Below are 17,808 nucleotides of genomic sequence, written 5' to 3'. Positions count from 1 at the left end.
GCCCCACCTCTCCCTTCTCTCAGCCCAGGAAGACTATTCAGTATGTAGATGCACCTCTTTGACACCTCCACCCTCCCTGTGTGCAGGCTGTCTGAAAAGTATGCACAAAGCCCCAACTGTCACTCTGCCCAGACGTGGATTGGAGTCAAGCTGCAAAACACCAGAGTCATAAGCACAGATAAATGCACACTTTCTAGAAGTGGGATTTCTGTGATAGTAATAAAAAATACACCCACACCAGTAAGCAGAATTTATTATCACCATCACAACCATACCAAACACGCCTACGCTACCCCTCATAAATCAGACAATACCCTTTACACATAAGGCAGAGCATCTCTAATGCAATCCTATGAGAAGGCAGCACTCACAGCAGTGACACACCATGTTAGGCTGTTTGTCACTACCAGGACAGGCCATGCAATATGGCACATGTCCTGCCTTTCTACATACATGGCACCCTGTCCATAGGGCTAGCTGGGGCAGGGCAGGAGGTGCCCTGTGTGAAGGAGACACCCACCTTTCTGGGTGGGCGGGCACGGGCCACTCAGTGGGGGGCAGAAGGGAGGGCGGTGATGGAATGGGGAGTGGCGGAAGATGTAACGGTAGTGGTGTGTGCACTAAGGTCCGCCACCGCTGGGAGTCCCCCATCGGAGGAGGTCTCAGAGTCACTACCTCCTGTGGTAGTAGCCTCCCCCATGGAAGTCCCCTCACCCCCCCACCCACTGGTCCCCTGGGCGTCGGTTGTCTCTTCCTCTGTCAACATCAAGGCAGTGCGCGCTCTACGGGCAAGAAGAATGCAAAAACCCAACAGTTTCAAGCTAACATAATTTATGCATTGTGATGATATGACGTTGTTTAACCTTTTGCATTGTAGAGTTTAAGACTTATGTTCAGCATGCATATAAATACTGTTCACATGCTGTGTACTGCTGCAGGTTTCCAGACTGTGTCAGGGTGTGGTCCCCTTCCAGGGCCTTCTAGAAGCTTTCCCTGCAGCATGCCTGGGTGTGGTTTGTGGGCTGGGCCAAGACTCTATATAAGGGAGCCAGCCCAGCTCCACATGCTCACTATTTAGAGGTCCCGGTGCAGAGCAGCAGCAACTTCCTGAGCTCCTGTTCCGGTGGCCTACTTTGATCTTCCAGGCCTCTGCCCTTCATTTACATTGGTGATCCTTAATCAGGGCGGGAAGACAGCGGTTGGGCTGGGCCCCCCGCCCCGTTATCAAGGACGCTTGAGTTCTTGGGCCTAGTTCTTGCATGATAAACCATTTAACTCTTCCGCGTGTGAATGTGCGCTTGGGCGTTTTGTGGCATTTGAATGCTGATACTCGAATCGGCAAGACGCGCTATTCATGTTCTTGTGATTTAACACTTGATATTCATTGTGCGCTACCAATCTTGGGCAGTTACATGGTGGCATTCGAATCGGCAGGATGCGCAATTCTTTCCTCGTGCTTAATTTATGTTATTCATTGGGTGCTACCATTCCTTGGCAGTTACATGGTGGCACTCGAATCGGCAAGACGCGTGATTCTTTCCTTGAACTTTCCTTCTCATAGATCTTATGACTGTCAAATTGATCTAGTCCCAGGTGCGATACTTCCCAACTGTCGTGTATGTGCCCTGTCAGAACATGAAAATCAACACTTACGAAAATAGCTAGATCAATTCTTGGAGAATTGTTTCATTCGCCCTTCTAAGTCTCCTGCAGCTTCTCCTTTGTTTTTTGTTCTGAAGGCGAATGGAGAACTTCGAACTTGTATCGACTATAGTGGTTTGAACAAAGTCACCATCAAGAATAAATATCCTTTGCCCATAATTCCAGTGTTACTGGAACAAGTAAAGAAAGCAAAAATCTACACGAAGCTTGATCTTCGAGGTGCTTATCATTTGGTCAGAATGAGAGAGGGTGACGAATGGAAAACAGTGTTCAAGACAAGATATGGCCTTTTTTAATACACCGTCATGCCATTTGGTCTGTGTAATGCTCGGCAGCATTTCAATTTTTCTTGAATGACTTTCTTAGAGAGTACCTCGACATATTTGCCATAGTCTACATCGATGACATTTTGATCTACTCAGACAATGAAATGAACATGTCCAACATGTCAAGAAAATTCTAGCAGCCCTTCGAAAGCACCATTTATATTGCAAACTAACCAAGTGCGAGTTTCATGTTACCACAGTTGAGTTTTTGGGGGTTATCCTTACCCCTCAAGGGATGGTGATGGCTGAAAAGAAATTAAAGGCCATATCTGATTGGCCCTCCCCAAAAACTGTTCATGATGTACAATGTTTTCTGTGGTGTGCAAATTTTTACCGGAGATTCATAAATCATTTCTCCCAGACAGTGGCTCCAATCACTAAGTTATTAAGAAAGAAGGAGAAATTTGTATGGTCCCCAGAAGCTGACCAAGCCTTTTCAACTTTGAAAGAAGCTTTGTCCACTGCCCCAGTCTTGACTCATCCTGACGCGGATCGACCCTTCATAGTGGAAGCTGATGCTTCAGATGTGGCAATAGGAACAGTCTTGTCGCAACGTGTCAACACCATGGCAGTGCGTGCTCTATTGGCGACTAGAATGCAAAAACCCAGCACTCTCAAAACAACGTAATGTATGCATTGTGCTGATATGTTGTTGTTTAACCTTTTGCATTGCAGAGTTCAATCCTGAAGACTTATTTTTAATGTGCTTACAAATGCTGTTCATTTGCAATTTATTGCTGCAGGCTTTCAGAGTGTGTTAGGGTGTGGTCCCTTTCCAGGGCCTTCTAGAGACTTTCCCTGCAACATGTGTGGTTGTGGGCTGGGCCAAGACTCTATAGAAAGGAGCCAGCCCAGCTCCAACTGCTCACTATTCAGAGGTCCCGGTGCAGAGCAGCAGCTACTTCCTGAGCTCCTGTCCCGGTGGCCTATTTGATCTTCCAAACATCTGACTTTCATTCTTCATTTGGAGATCCTTGTTCTGGGCGGTAAGACGGTGGTTGGGCTGGCCTCCCGACGCCGTTATCAAGAACTCTCATGTTCTTGGACCTAATTCTTTTATGATTTGACAGAGTACTTTGCACGTGTGAAATATGCTCTTGAGTGTTTGTGACATTTGCAGGGTGACTTGCGAATCGGCAAGAGGCGCGATTTGTTTCATGATAATTTAATCTTGTTATTCATTGCACGCTACCATTTCTTGACAGTTGCATGGTGGCTTAAGAATCGGCAAGACACGCGATTCGTGTCATGGTGTTTTAACTTTGTTATTCATTGCACGCTTCCATTTCTTGACATTTACATGGTGGCTTAAGAATCAGCAAGACGCGCAATTCATTTTATGGTGTTTTAACTTTGTTGTTCATTGCGCGCTACCATTTCTTGACATTTACATGGTGGCTTAAGAATCGGCAAAAGACACGCAATTCGTTTCATTGTACTTTGATTTTGTTATTCATTGTGAGCTGTTATTTCTTGGCATTTACATCGTGGGTTACGAATCAGAAAGACGCGCAATTCGTTTAATGATGATTTGACTTTGATATTCATTGCGTACTACCATTTCTTGGCTTTTTACATGGTGACACTCTGTTGGACTTTTTGCCTTACACAGGGTCATCCCCAGTCTTTTTGCCTCCTTCCTCCTGGTTTTTCTGACCTCTCGCTGTTGGCTCTGGGTCTCTGAGCACTTTATCACTGCTGATCAGTGCTAAAGTGCAGATGCTCTCCCATCTAAAGTTGGTATGATTGGCTTATACCTAATTGGCATATTTAATTTACCTATAAGTCCCTTGTACAGTGGTATCTCTATACCCAGGGCCTGTAAATTAAATTCTACTAGTGGGCCTGCAGCGCTGCTTGCGCCACCCACTGAAGTCGACTTTCAAACCTGTCTCAGGCCTGCTAGCGCAGGGCCTGTGTGCGCAGTTTTCTGCCACAGGGACCTGGCATCTAAACTTACTTGCCAGGCCCAGAACTCCCCTTTTACTTCATGTAAGTCACCCCTAAGGTACGCCCTAGCTAGCCCTATGGGCAGGGTGCCACAGAGGAGGCTATTGACCTCCTGAGAACCATCTCTGTAGGACAGGCAACCATCTTCAATGCCATCCAGGGGCTAGCATCAGAGGTGCAGCAGACAAATGCCTATCTGGATGGCATTCACGGTGCCGTGTCTGCCCTATTTTCAGGCTCTGGCCTCCTCTCGGACAGCAGCCAGTTTCCCTGGCCATTCCGTCCCCCCTCCAACCTCCTCTACCACTTCCAGCACCCCACTCCCTTCACCCGTCCAAAGCACACATTCAGACACGCTGACAAGCACATCAATCCACAAGAAGCACACTTCCAAACACAAGCACCACACCTCCCACCACAAGCATTCACACAGCCAACATACACCTGCCTACACAATAACGTCCTCTTGTCCCAGTGTGCCCACCTCTTCCGCCTCCCTGTCTGTCCCCTCTACATCCACACCCTCATGCACTGCACCTTCACTCACTGTTACTGCTCCTCTTCCTGCACTCACCACAATAGCAGACAGCCATACAAGCACCCCATACACCACACCTGCACTCACCACCTCTACTGTAGTTGACACATGCAGCACACTCACCAGACTTGCAGACACCCATGCACCATACATCCACACTAGCTGCCTGTCCTCTCCCACTGTGTCCACCCCCCACCTCCCAAAACACACAAACGCACCAAGACACCCACCCATCAGACATCCACTACACCACAGCATATTAAGCAGTCACCTGCACCCACTACATGCACCCCTACACCCCATACATCCACTCCCTCTGCCTCCACTCCCACGCCCTCATCCACGCCCACCCCAATGGCTCCAAAAAAACATTTTCTCTCCCATGCTGACCTCTTCCAACCCACTGGCCCACCCCGTCTTGTCCCCAAACTTGCCCACCTCCTTGCCCTTTCCGCTCCTTCCACATCACAGCCCACCCCTGTCCGCCCTTCACATTCCCGTGCCCCTTCTCCAGATAAGAAGGCCGGACATCTAGCTCCACCCGAGCCAAACAGCCCCCCCCCCTTCAAAGGAGAAGCCCACCCCCTCCACCTTCCAAAAGAAAGTCAAAGGCCCACCCCCCATCGAAAATCGGCACCCCATCACCCCCTGCCCCCTTCCGTGAGGTGCCTGGATGCCCACAATGGTGCTCCATTATGTGGAGTAGCAAGCATTTGTGGGAGTCAGGTTGGACCCGTTGTGGCCCATTGCAATTGGGAAAATACGGACTGGCCATTGGCCCTGTTTGCACTGTTTGGCTCTGTGAGCTTGTGAATAAAGTTTCTGTGTGGCCTGTGTCTGGGCTGCACGCCGTTGAACCCTGGTCATTTGCTTCACTTTTTTATGGGTGTGGGGCTTTTGTTTGTACTATGGTCAAGTTGAATGTGCCTTGTGTCGGGTAAGTATCTCTTGCTGTGGGGTGTATGACTTGTGCTGCTGTGAAATGTTGGGGGTGTTGCAGGATGGGTGGAGTGGGTGGGTATGTAACTGTGCCCTTTCCTCCCTTGTGTCGTAGGTTTCAGTACTTACCGTTGTTGTCTTCGTCGGCGGGCTCAGTCGGGGAGGTATATGGCAAGGAGCAGGGCTGGCATGATCTGCAGCTCTCTATCCATTGCTGCCGCAATGCGTTCTGTGGGACTCCGGTGCGTGGTTCCTTATATTTGGTTCATTTCCGCCTGGCTTAGTGTGGCGGCGGTTCCCACCCCGGAACTGGTGGCGGAATGGTGGCAGAATGGTGGTTCATAATTTGATGGGTGGGTTGGACCTTTCCAATGGCCTGTGGGTGGACTCTGCCGTCGTCGGTGGCACTCCTCTCCTGGCAGTGGGTGGTTCGCAGGATTCCTGTGTTTCGTTTGGATCATTATTTGGTGGTCCGGACTGCTCCTCTGTTGGCAGTTTCTACCGCACTGCCGCCGGAGCGGAACGGAACGCCATGTTCATAATGAGGGCCTTAGTGCCTGACGTAGAACGTGGCAGATGGAATACTCTGTCACAAACTTGCCAGATATCCTGCCAGCAGTATTACGATTCCCATAGGATATCATGGGATTGTAACCCCCTCCACCAAGTTCTAAATCAGTTTTCAAATAAATTCAGGTAGTAATTAGCAGTTTGGGCTGTGTTGTTGATATGTGCACCAAATGAGAAAGTGGAATCAGTAGAAAATCCCAGTAATTTAAACGTGGCAGTGCTGAGTCTTAGAAACTTTCTACATTAAGGGTCTGATATAGATCTTGGAGGTGTTACTGCCAAACCATGTCGGTGGCAAACCCTAAAAGACTGTGAAGTTGACGGAGTTCTGTGCACTGTATCGTCTTTAGATGTTAGAGTCCTGCAGGCAGTGTACTGGTGGGGATGGTAGCGTGACTCAATGGACTTCCTACAATGGCAGTGGCTAGGGAATAGTGGTAAATGACTGTACCTTAGTCATATGTGTCCCCCTGTACTACACAGTACAGAACATACTACATACACACCATCATCCATTACAATTCCAATACAACACAACCCGTACATGCAAAAACACACATTGACATACATGCATGACACAACACACAAACACCATTGTCACTGCAGCCACACAAAACACAGCCATAACTTCCAAAACAACTGCACACTCAGCTACACAAACTCACACACACGCACAACTACACACATCACAACAATGTCCACCGCATAACAACACTCACATAAATGTGTCTCACATCACACAACATACAGAACAACATTGGTCTTCCATGCAAGTGACACACATACAGACTCAACCACATCACCCACTCCAGCTCCCTCCACCTCAACCAGCCAATGCACATGTGCACATACACAAACTGACTGATATACACAACAGATAGCACAAATCTACCCGTACAGGTCCTCATGCAATGCACATACATGGAGACCATTGTCCAGTGTGAGTGTACCATCATTGTGGTGCCAGCCATCATTTGGCAATGAATGATGACACCACAATGAAAGTTGTCTATGTTTGAGATATATGTGTTGTGCCAGTGAGTCCTCAGCTACATGTTACACAATTGCCTCCCCAACATATGCATGTCACAGTGATTTCACAAAATTACTATGGCATGTATATGCCTGCAGTGGTCCCGACCTCCCGTACAATGCACACCCAATGTACCCTGGCCGATTCCCTACCTTTGAGTCCGGCAACAGGGGGTAGTGTTTTCTCTGTGGGTTGGTGGCAGCAGTGACTACAGGTGTTGTTCAGTCATGTGTAGTCAAAGATAGAGGTGGAGTGGGGAGTAAAGGTGAGTTTTCACCCCTTTTTTGCCCTGCAACCCACCAACTCAGAATTGGAGGTCAGACCGTGACTTTTTTCTTGGCAGCGAGGCACATCCAAATCTACACGGTGGAAAGGGTGGCTGGGGTCTCACCGGCATCTACTTTTCCCTCTTTCCTTCCAATGACACAGGCAGTGTTTCTTGGCGCAGATGGTGGTTTAAATGAGGGCTTTCGTCTATTAGACTGCTAACAACTAAAATACAGCGGCTGGCCCATCACGGTGGCGGATGGGTTTTCAGTTGAAAAGTCGATGGTGGGACCGTTACGGCCAACATATAAATCAGGCCCGTAGTATGTTGGTGACTGTGGGGGTCTAATTTCTTTTTTTTTTTGGGATGATGAATATGAACTCTCTTATTTGTGGATCTAGCATCAGAAAGTTGTTTTATATTCACATTTGGAGCTTAGACACAATGCTCTTTGAGCAAATCACTTAGCCATTCAAGGAATAGACTGAAAACCGAGGGTGCAAATATTGAACCCCGAGGAATAACCCATATAATCAGTTTCTTTTAAAATGTGAACTTTCCAGTGTACACCAGTTGCTGATGGATAGATATAAAGGATGTGAACAAGCTTAGTGCCTGTCCTCAATGGTCAATACAGTGCTTTATCAGTTAAACTGATATGTGGTGATCAATGGTGTCAAATGCCACCAAGATGTTGAAGAAGATGAGGTTGCAGGAATCTGCTTCTTCTAAGATGTAGTCAATGTTCAGCAACATTTCAAGCATGACCATCTCTGTGCTGCAGCTGATCTGGAAGGTACATTCATTGTCTGGTAGGAAGGAGTTCACGGTTGATGAAAAGGCTAACTGATTTGCTGTGCATCTTTATATTGTTTTCACGAGGTACCGTGGGGTAGAAATAGGTCTAAATTTGGAGGTATGTTTTGACAAATGTTTTTATAGGAAAGGTTTCTGTGGCTGATTTTTAACTCATTCATGGATGTTCTGTGAATAAGGGAGACGTTGATGAAATCATGCCAAATGTGCTTTCATAAATGAAAGTTGGGTTTATGATGTTGAATTATGGTGTGGGCAGCAAATTAAAATGTATATGAAACAGTCACAATATGACCATTGTTAATGGGTGAGCCCCCTGGGAATCAATCTACAAATAATACTTTTGAAAATGTGAGAACATGGTTACTCAAAGAGAAACCTGAACTAATAGCCATTTTATTTGTTGCAAGATCAGACGAATCATTTGGTCTTCGAGATTCAAGGCTCAAGGTGAAACGCTGATTTATGACCCCATATTACAATACAGTAACAAGGAAACTAAGAAAGTAATAGCTGATTATGGAAAATGTGTAGATGTCCTAAGACTAAGGGCAAACGTACTTAAAATCAGGGCCCACTCAGGTGCTCCAAGATCATTGGGATCCAATTGATAGAGAAAGTGAGGTGAAATAGTAATATTAGGAACGCTTTTAAAGTGGACTGGACAGTGAGTGGCCCCATAAAGTAGCTGCACAGGAAACAGTATAACCTGAAGTTGAAGGAATAGGCTGGGCAGAAAAAGAAAAAAGTGGGCCGAAGTTATTTTGCCATTATGAGTGAAACGGTTCAAACCTTTTTGGAGCATATAGGAGAAGTGTTTGGGACAAATAAAAAGGTGCTGGAAAGCTCAGTTGATGATGATACTTGGGTAGCATATATTACAGTGACATATAGTGTTAAAGAAAAGGAGACTGCCTCAGAGTTGGATATCGCTGGTGTCTGTGGTGACCATGCTTCAGTAAAATTAACACAAGACAATTTGGTACCAATGGTAAAAGATGTCAAAACTTAATAATGGCACTCAGGGGGTCTAGAGTGCAGGGACCAGTTGGTATATCCGGAACTGTATTAAAATTGACTTCAGAACTCTGGGCACAAGCAATACTGCCTTTGTTTAATGCACTTATTAAGGAAATTAGAATCATAGAAATTTACTATATGGGTACCAATCTATAAAAGTGCCCGTGTGAGGATCCACATAATTATTGGATGGTAACTCTGTTAGATATTGCTAGTGAAATTTATGCCAAGCACCTTTTAAAATTTCTGAAAAAATGTGTTGAAGATGTTAAGATACTTCCAAAATGTCAAATGGAATTTAGGCTAGGCCACTCACCTACTGATTATGGCTTGTTTTATTAAAACCCCCAACCGAGAAATATGTTTTACTGAAGAATCAACTGTCGTATGTCACATGTATTGATTTATCTACTGTGTTTGATACAGGAAATCGGTCACGTGGATGGGAACAAATTAATAGATGGGTTATTACACTTGGATTATTCAAATTAATTATCAACCAGCATGAGGGCTCATGGACACAGACTGAACTGGAAAATAATGGCTGGGTGTCAGGAACAACTGAAACACCAAATGGTCTCAGTCAAGCTTGCATACTTGCAACTCTTTTGTTTTCCATATATATTGCATATGCCCCATAATATTTGGCTACGGTTAGATTGTTCTCATCGAAACTGGGGGAGGAATAGGTCTCCTATATATTTTGTGCATATGATACTATTTTAATTGATCTTACTTCAGTTGGTTTAATGAGACAATTGAAAGAATTTTCTAAATATGTTGTCTCTGATGCATTAAAAATAAATGTGACAAATACAAAAACAATGTGTTTTATGAAAACATTGAGAAGAATAAGATCGAAACAGTGCTTAGATTGTTAAGAAGTTGGAACTGTGTCTGAATGTAAGTATATGGAAAAGATTTTTAGTGACACAGTTTCTTTTAAAAAAGAGTCACCGAAACATAGAGGCACAGCAGTGGCTGAGGCTCTGGCTGAGCTAGACCAGGAACTTTGCCATAAATCCGTAGAGGTTCTAAGAGAGTCTTGCAGTATGAAGATAGTTAACGTTTTATGCATGGGTGAAAATGAATAGAAGAGAAGCAGATTAAATGTGTAGTGGAAACAGAGATGAATATATGGCAAAGATTGCTTGGTCTCTGGAAGGGGTCAGTGAATTGCACTTTAGGGTTGGCACTTGGATTGTTGAACTTACATTTTAAGTATTATCAAAGAGTAATAAATTATTGGTGCCAATTATTCCATCTGCAGAAAATGCAGTACGATATGTCATTAAACATTACCCCCAGTCTGAAAAAATGATATCTTGAATGGTAAATGTAAAGAAAATTATAACTAGAGTCGATCTACTTGGCTCCATTGACCCAGCAGAGCACTGTCATTTATCTAGAAAAAAAGTTGTTAAAAAAAGGTGGCGAAAGAAGTAAGTAAAAAAAATAGACTTGGAGGACTGTGAGAGTAACAACAATCTAAAGCACATGAGTAAGGGTGAATTTACCGGAAATATACAGATATATTTGAAAGAAATAAAGTATAGAAATGTTAGACGGTGGATACTGAAGCTGTGGTTGGGCCACTGTGTTTCCTTTACATTTTGGAAATTCCTAAAATTGACATTGGACTGATTTCTTTACGTGCGATAATGGAAGCCTGAGAAATAAGTGTAATGATTTAGTCCTAGATTGTGTGTGAATTGTTCAAATGTTCAGCTGTGTACGTTATATATTTTGAAAGGAACTTGAGTTTGGATTAGCACATTCTGGTCCTTTTTTAAGGGAGATATTTGCTGCTATTTTATTTGCACTATTCACCACATTTTTTGTATGCAATCTATTTTCACATTTATTGTATACTCCTCAACATGTATTAATAACTGTTGATATGCTGTCATACTATTCTGTAAAAATGTATTTATTTGTTTAGGATTCAAGTAAAGTATCTGAATTAAGCTGCTATATATAATTGTTTTCATTGGAATATTCTCATGGATGTTACTGTATTTTCCTCTCAGCTTTTTAATGGTTGAATGGGGGCTGACCCCTGTTCAAGCAACAGCCACAATCCTTGTAAGGGTGAACCACAAAAGTCACTGAATTAACCTGGGCCTAACCCTCTGGTAGTTTGGCACAAAAGCAGACAGGCTTAATTTACAGGCAATGTGTAAAGTTATTATGCTTCAGACAAACAGCAATACAGTAAAAACACAACACAAGGAAAAGCCCACACCAATTTAGAAAAGGAGAGTACATTTTAATAAATTATTTGACACCAAAAGGACAAAAAACAAATAGGTAGAACTTATGTTATGATTTTTAAAATTTAAGGTAAAAGAATAGCTTCTAAAGGATCAAAGCGCCAACCACAGATATCTAGTCACGCAAGGCTAGGTCAAAGTGGAAATATATGGCCGACCGTAATGGTGTACAAATTGGATACAAGGAGTAGATTAGGCCAGATTGGCGCTTACCTTTGGATTTAGAAGCAATTTTGAGGAAAATGTTCTCAGACGGTAAAATTCAGTGGGGCAAGATTGCAGGTGGTGTCCGAGGAGGATGGATCATTTTTGTGGAGCTGCTGGATGAAGTCGCAGTGAACATTTCTGCGTCCTGATGTAGGACCTCATTACGAGTTTGGCAGAGGGGATTACTCCATCACAAACGTGACGAATATCCCTATTGCCGTATTACAAGTTCCATTATATCCAAAGGAACTTGTAATACAGTGGATGGGATATCCATCATGTTTGTGATGGAGTAATACCCCTGCCAAACTTGTAATGAGACCCTAAGGCCCGTATTTATACTTTTTTTGCGCCGCATTTGCGTCGTTTTTTGACGCAAAAACGGCGCAAACTTGCAAAATACCATTGTATTTTGTAGGTTTGCGCCGCTTTGCGTCAAAAAGCGGCGCAAATGCGGCGCTAAAAAAAGTATAAATACGGGCCTAAGTCTCTTTTTAGGAAGTCAAAAATCTCCAGCGGGACAAGGCAGGAAGCTGTAGCCAACAAGAGTTCTATGACGCCAGATGCCCCTTTGTGGAAAGACCGCTGAACAGGATTTGGTGCTGCAGAGAGGAATTTAATGAAAGCTACCACAAAATCAGGCCAACAAGCAATGCACCTTTGGTAAATAGACGAGCAGGTTGGTCTGGGTATTCCCTAAGTTCACAGAGCAGTTTTTTAGTCAGAAATGTTCTAAGTCCCAAGTTTGGCTTTTGGCTATCTGGGCATGTTTAACACCACCACCAAAGGTCCAGGACTGAAGGGGCACCACTTGGGGGTGGGGTAAGGAATGTCTCAGGCTGGGACCAGGCACAGGTTCAAGATGGTTGAAGCCTTTTCTGTCCCTGAAGCTCTCATCAAGAGACCAACCAACTAGCCCTTGGAGTCACTCTGAAAGTGTTGGTTTCAAATGTTGAAACAAAGCTCAAGCAGTAGGGTAAGCCTATGGGGGTTCAAGGCAGACTCCAGGCAGCAAAGCAGTCCTTCCAGGTGCAGCAAAGCAGGTCCAGAAAGTGAAGTGAAGGGTGAGTTTGGGGTCCTATATTTATACCTGGTGCCTTCTTTGAAATTGAATTTTCTAAAGAATTGCCTTCCCAGTGCTTAAAGCTTCCCACTTCCCCTGCCCTGACTCCTGGTTGTTTGCATGAACAATGTGGTGACAAGTCCTTTGTGTGAAGGCAGAGCACAGCCTATTCAGTTACAAGTGAGGCTATGGCCAGCTCTGCCCCCTCATCCTGCCAGCTGATGGCCCATCCAAGCACAACTGAACCCCTGTTGTGTGGCTGTCTGAGAGGAATAAACAAAGTCCGACTGTCAGCAACACCCCGTTATGTGACGTGGGGCGGGCTGTAGGCCCCAAATAGTTAGGGCAGTAAACTGCCATCTTTTTAAAATGTGCATTTTTAAAATTGTAACTTAAAATGTAACCTTAAGATCAAAGAGGATTTTTAATTACAATTTCTGAGACACCAAACATGAAATCTTCACCTGTTCCCAATCGAATGTTAGCACTTATTAAAAGTAATGAGGGACCCCAATGTTATCCTGTGGGACAGTTAGACTCCACAATAGTGAAAAATGAATGTAGGTGTTTTTCACTACCTAGACATTTAAAAATTAAATTACATGTCCAACCTTTTAATTACAATGCACATGTCTTATGGGCTACCTAGGGCCTTATCTAGGGGTGACGTATACGTAATAAAAGGGGAGTTTAAGACTTGGCAAGCGGGTTACTATATTGCCTAGTTGAATTGGCTCTTTCAAGTTACAATGGTAGTGGAGGATAAAGGCAAAAAATATGGAGGAAAGACAACTCTAAGAGTTTGTCTTGACTATATTGGCTTATTATCAAACAATAATAAACTGAAACTGATCCTGAAGTAGAAGTTGGTGAGTTTCATGGGTCTTTGCTGATAGGTGAAAAAGCATCATAGGTGTTATTATTTTTGGTCCGACATGTATGATAAAAGGTTAAGTTATGGTTTATATTAAATCTGCTGAAATGTACTTTCTTTTTCTATGAGGCAGGAGAGGGCTCATTGCATTTGGCAGTAGATACAAGTAGGGCTTTACAGGTAGTGTGTATGTAGTTGAATAGTGTACTGGTGGGATTGGAGGAATAGGTTATTTGTTATTAAAGTAAGGGATTTAACAAGTGCATCATTGGCTCTAAAAAAAGAGAATCAATTTGCCCAGTTTTCTTTTTGGCAGGGTAGTAGCATACAGGCTAACTTGGGTGAAAGGTGCGGCTCCCATCTCTCGGCCACTCCACCAGCTGCCTGTGGGGAGCTACACCCTGCTAAACTACGCCAGGCAGCGCAGTGATGCTACTGCGATCACACGTGTTTTTACGTGCCTCGAATGCTTGATGCAGTCATGATTTCTTTCTAACAGTGCGTCCAATCATAACATAAGATGTCATCTTACCTTGTCACCTCTTCACGGTAAAAGAGTCAAAAGCCACTCCTGAAGTATCAAGCTTGCATACATCTCTCACAATCACGCGCAAAACTGGCGCTGACAGTCGCCTTACTGGGTCCAGTAGTCGTAACGTCCAAAATGCTAGGTTAAAATGTGTGCCATTTGCTACTTTCATTGAACCAATCTAAAAAGAGAAGGCAGTGCATGTTTATAGGACAAATTACGTTTTTGCTGTGCTTTTAATAACTAAATACACAAAAGTGAAAACTGTATTAATGACATGAAATTGCTCAATAACACGGTAGAGTATGTTTATTTAAAGTTGAGTATTCAATTGTTAGGTTGCTGACACAATTCAAGATAAAACAACAGGGAACAAGCATATATTTTCCGATCGGCTGTTCTTTGGGGTTTGTTAGGAGTCTAGAAAGGTTTTAGGGGTTTGGGGAATTGCTCTGATGAAAAATGTGTAACCTGCCACAATAACAAGTTAATGTCCCAGGAGTATAGTGTTGACTCAGCCTTCCCTTCTCCCAGGGCAGTTTTCTTGTGCAAGAACAACTTCTCTTGTGGATTCCGGATAAAGCGCTCAATAGTTTGGCAGAAAGACGCGTGCTGCTGCTTTGCTTAGAACTGTTATTTCATAGAAACGTGTATACTTTCCTGGCAGCACATTACATACAACAAATAATGTAATTTGCAGAGGCACGCAACGCCCTGCCACGTTGGAAAGAATTTGCACTTCGTCCTTGTCGACAAGGGCGTCTGTTCACAGATACCATTGTACAACCAATCCGTCAGGGCAGAGTGAGTGATCGTGGGAGCGATCAGTGGGAGCAGGTCCGGCTGGCGCTAAATAATCAGGGTTTTCGTTTTCCTGTCGATGGCCGTGCATTGCTCTTTAAATAAAATAAATGAGTGGGCATTATATTTCCTTGGACTGGTGCGGAAACGTGCGTGGCCTGATTCAAAAAGGCAAATTTACACTTTTGTGTAAGTTCACTCTTCACATTAAAAGATCGGCCTTTCTTGTCTTTTTATGTGTCGAGTGATCCACCCTAAAAAAGCCGCAACAAGTCAAAGACATCTTAAAGGCTAAAGTGAAGTGATGGTTAGATGTGCTTGTAACAACGTTTGAAATTTACTGAAAAAACATAAAGTACAATTACACTTACAATGCAGAACCTAAAAACCACTGACGTTCATCAGTTATGGTTCGGTAAACTAACCATAAATTGAGCCCCATCATGAACTGCTTATGACCTCACATATCACATCACTCATGATGTTAAATGACACCACGGATGCCATTACTGATGACATCAACTAATGATATCAATATTCTTCCCATTTCATCTTAATATACTATTTGTTAAGAATATAATTATTTAGTGTCTCACTTCCACTAATATAACTAATAGTCTAAAAATTATAGAACTATTGATACATGTAAATTATTTGTGCATGAATACACCATGCAGTACTGGTATGTGTACTGTCACAAAAAATAACTGTGCTTTACACATTAATCCACTACATTCTTATCAAAAATATTTGTATTAATGCATGTGAAACAATTGTGTGACAGAACACCACTGTTAAAAACCATTATAACAGAAACACTATTAAAAAAGCATTCACTACCTAAGTATCACACATTCACCATCACAAAAAATACATGCCAGGAGAAAGCACACAACCACTGTTAAAACACCCAGTATCATATACAACACACTCTTCATGGTTTTGAAACACTCCCTTGTAATTCAAACATGTTGGTGGAATCATACAAATAAGCATCCACTCCTGAAATAAAAGAAAAATATATATTCAATTTAGGTACAACAAGCAACAACACATATAGAGTGTTAGGTAGTCTATTAGCGTGTAACATACATTAAGGTAACTGTTCAGTGATGTCATCAATTATGACACGGGCAAACGTTTTGGTTAGTTTACTGATTCATAAGTGGCTAATTTCAGTGTTTTATTTAGATTTTTCTTTGTGACCGTATCTGCACTTTAAGCATGTTTTTCAGTGTATATATAAATATATACAGTACCATAGACTGCCCTTGGATGATTCTTTATTAAATATTTTGGATCTTGTCTGCTGCCACACTAAATCTGAACTAGTGGCCATTAGCCACAGAGAATAATTTAACAGGTCAAGCTGATGCCTCTTGATGAGGTTTAATTAAAGTGAAGGTATTTTGTCTGGAGGTGATGCCTTCCTTGAGGAAGGGTGAATAGGGGTAATGTCTTCTCTACTTAATGGCAATATTCATCACACTAAGCCCTAATATTTCTTATCAACGCCCTTACATTAAGGTCTCACTCATACAGTCTCCTTCTGTGTTCAAGTTTTAATTTGTCTAATTTGAAGAACCTTTTACATTCCAGAAAGGTTAAAACTGATGTTAACATAGCACGCATTTTTAAAGCAAACATTTGCTCTTAATTCGCTCCTTTGCCGACCTTGGAAGGATGAAAGGCTTGGTGTTTGTGCCCGATTTGAACTTGTGACCATGCAGTCTAACACTGTTAGCTGCAGTGTATGCGCTAATCCAAAAACCCATATGGTTTCCACCACTTGGAACATGGTGTTGAAACTGACGAATTCAGTAGGAAGAATTACACCTAAAACTCGCAAAAAAGGTGTTCAAACGTGTGAAGAAAAGATTATAAACTTATCAGTGTGGCGAGCGCTCGACCCCACTGAGCCCTCTCAGTGACACCACAGAACCACCGAGGAGGAGCTGACGACCCGATGCAGGTTACACCCAGAGATGCACTCACCAGGGCCAGCGCAATCATATCGCAAAGAGCATGCCCGGAACTCAGCCCATTAATTAATAATTACAGTCAGTGCTTGAAATGGAAAAATTAAAGTGCAGGTACTCTGTGCCAGAGTACCTGCTTGTTTCCGAAAAGTGCCGGTACTCTCCAATTAAAAGTATTACGTTTTTCTTGAGATGTGCCGGTACTCTCGCTCTCAAAATAAAAAAGTGCCGGTACTCAGTACCGGAGAGTACCTGCCCATTTAAAGCACTGATTACAGTCATATCTGGGAACGCAGCCCACTAATAACTCGGTGACTGAAAATGAGCTTTGGACGGAAGATATGAACCCAATCCAAGTGTTTACCTCACCTGGTCGCATCCCATGCCTGGGTAGTATTTGAGGGCAGATGCTCGGCCTGTTTCTTGGGCGGCTTGGAGCGCGGGTGAAGCCAGCAGCAGCAGAAGAGAAGCCGGAAGGTAAGGTTACCCTTCAGCTCTCTGGTCTCCGGCCTCATTACGAGCGCGTCGGACTTTTGCCTGGCACACTAAATTATCACCACCGGGATTCCTTGGGCTAAAGTGCACATTGAAGGAGATCCTTGTACGGAATTCGTTTCACAAATCCTGTCTAATCCAGTAATCATTTTCTACTGTTCTCTGGGAAGTCGTAAAGGGGTTTTGCGCTTCCAGTATCCCCTGTGCTAAGTGTTTTTTCAAATATCTAGCATTATATATGGGATTAAGTACCCTCTACTGTTCTATGGGAAGTCGTAAAGTAGTTTTGCCGCTTCCAGTATCCCCTGTGCTAAGTGTTTTTTCAAATATCTAGCATTACATATGGGATTAAGTACCCTCTGTCGTACATTATAAGGATATTGCATGTCACCAAACAGTCCAATGACCATATAGAGGAAGGGGGCTGAAGGTAGAGTTACTTTATAAGGTTATAGAACTCTAAGG

The 17,808-nt window shown here is 43.3% G+C and overlaps 1 protein-coding gene across 1 annotated transcript in view; it reads left to right on the top strand.

The window, feature by feature from the left end:
• The first annotated feature begins 17,214 nt into the window (after positions 1–17,214).
• Positions 17,215–17,808, top strand: part of LOC138300223 (pancreatic triacylglycerol lipase-like) — a 212,048-nt gene continuing 211,454 nt past the window's right edge. Inside the window, exon 1 of the mRNA XM_069239267.1 lies at positions 17,215–17,325. The gene's annotated coding sequence lies outside the window, so the exon portion shown is untranslated. The remainder of the gene's footprint in view (positions 17,326–17,808) is intronic.

This window comes from Pleurodeles waltl, chromosome 6 (assembly GCF_031143425.1).
Source record: "Pleurodeles waltl isolate 20211129_DDA chromosome 6, aPleWal1.hap1.20221129, whole genome shotgun sequence".
Taxonomy (NCBI): Eukaryota; Metazoa; Chordata; class Amphibia; order Caudata; family Salamandridae; genus Pleurodeles; species Pleurodeles waltl.
The sequence above is the reverse complement of the archived record's forward strand: the minus strand, read 5'-3'. Positions and strand labels throughout refer to the sequence as shown.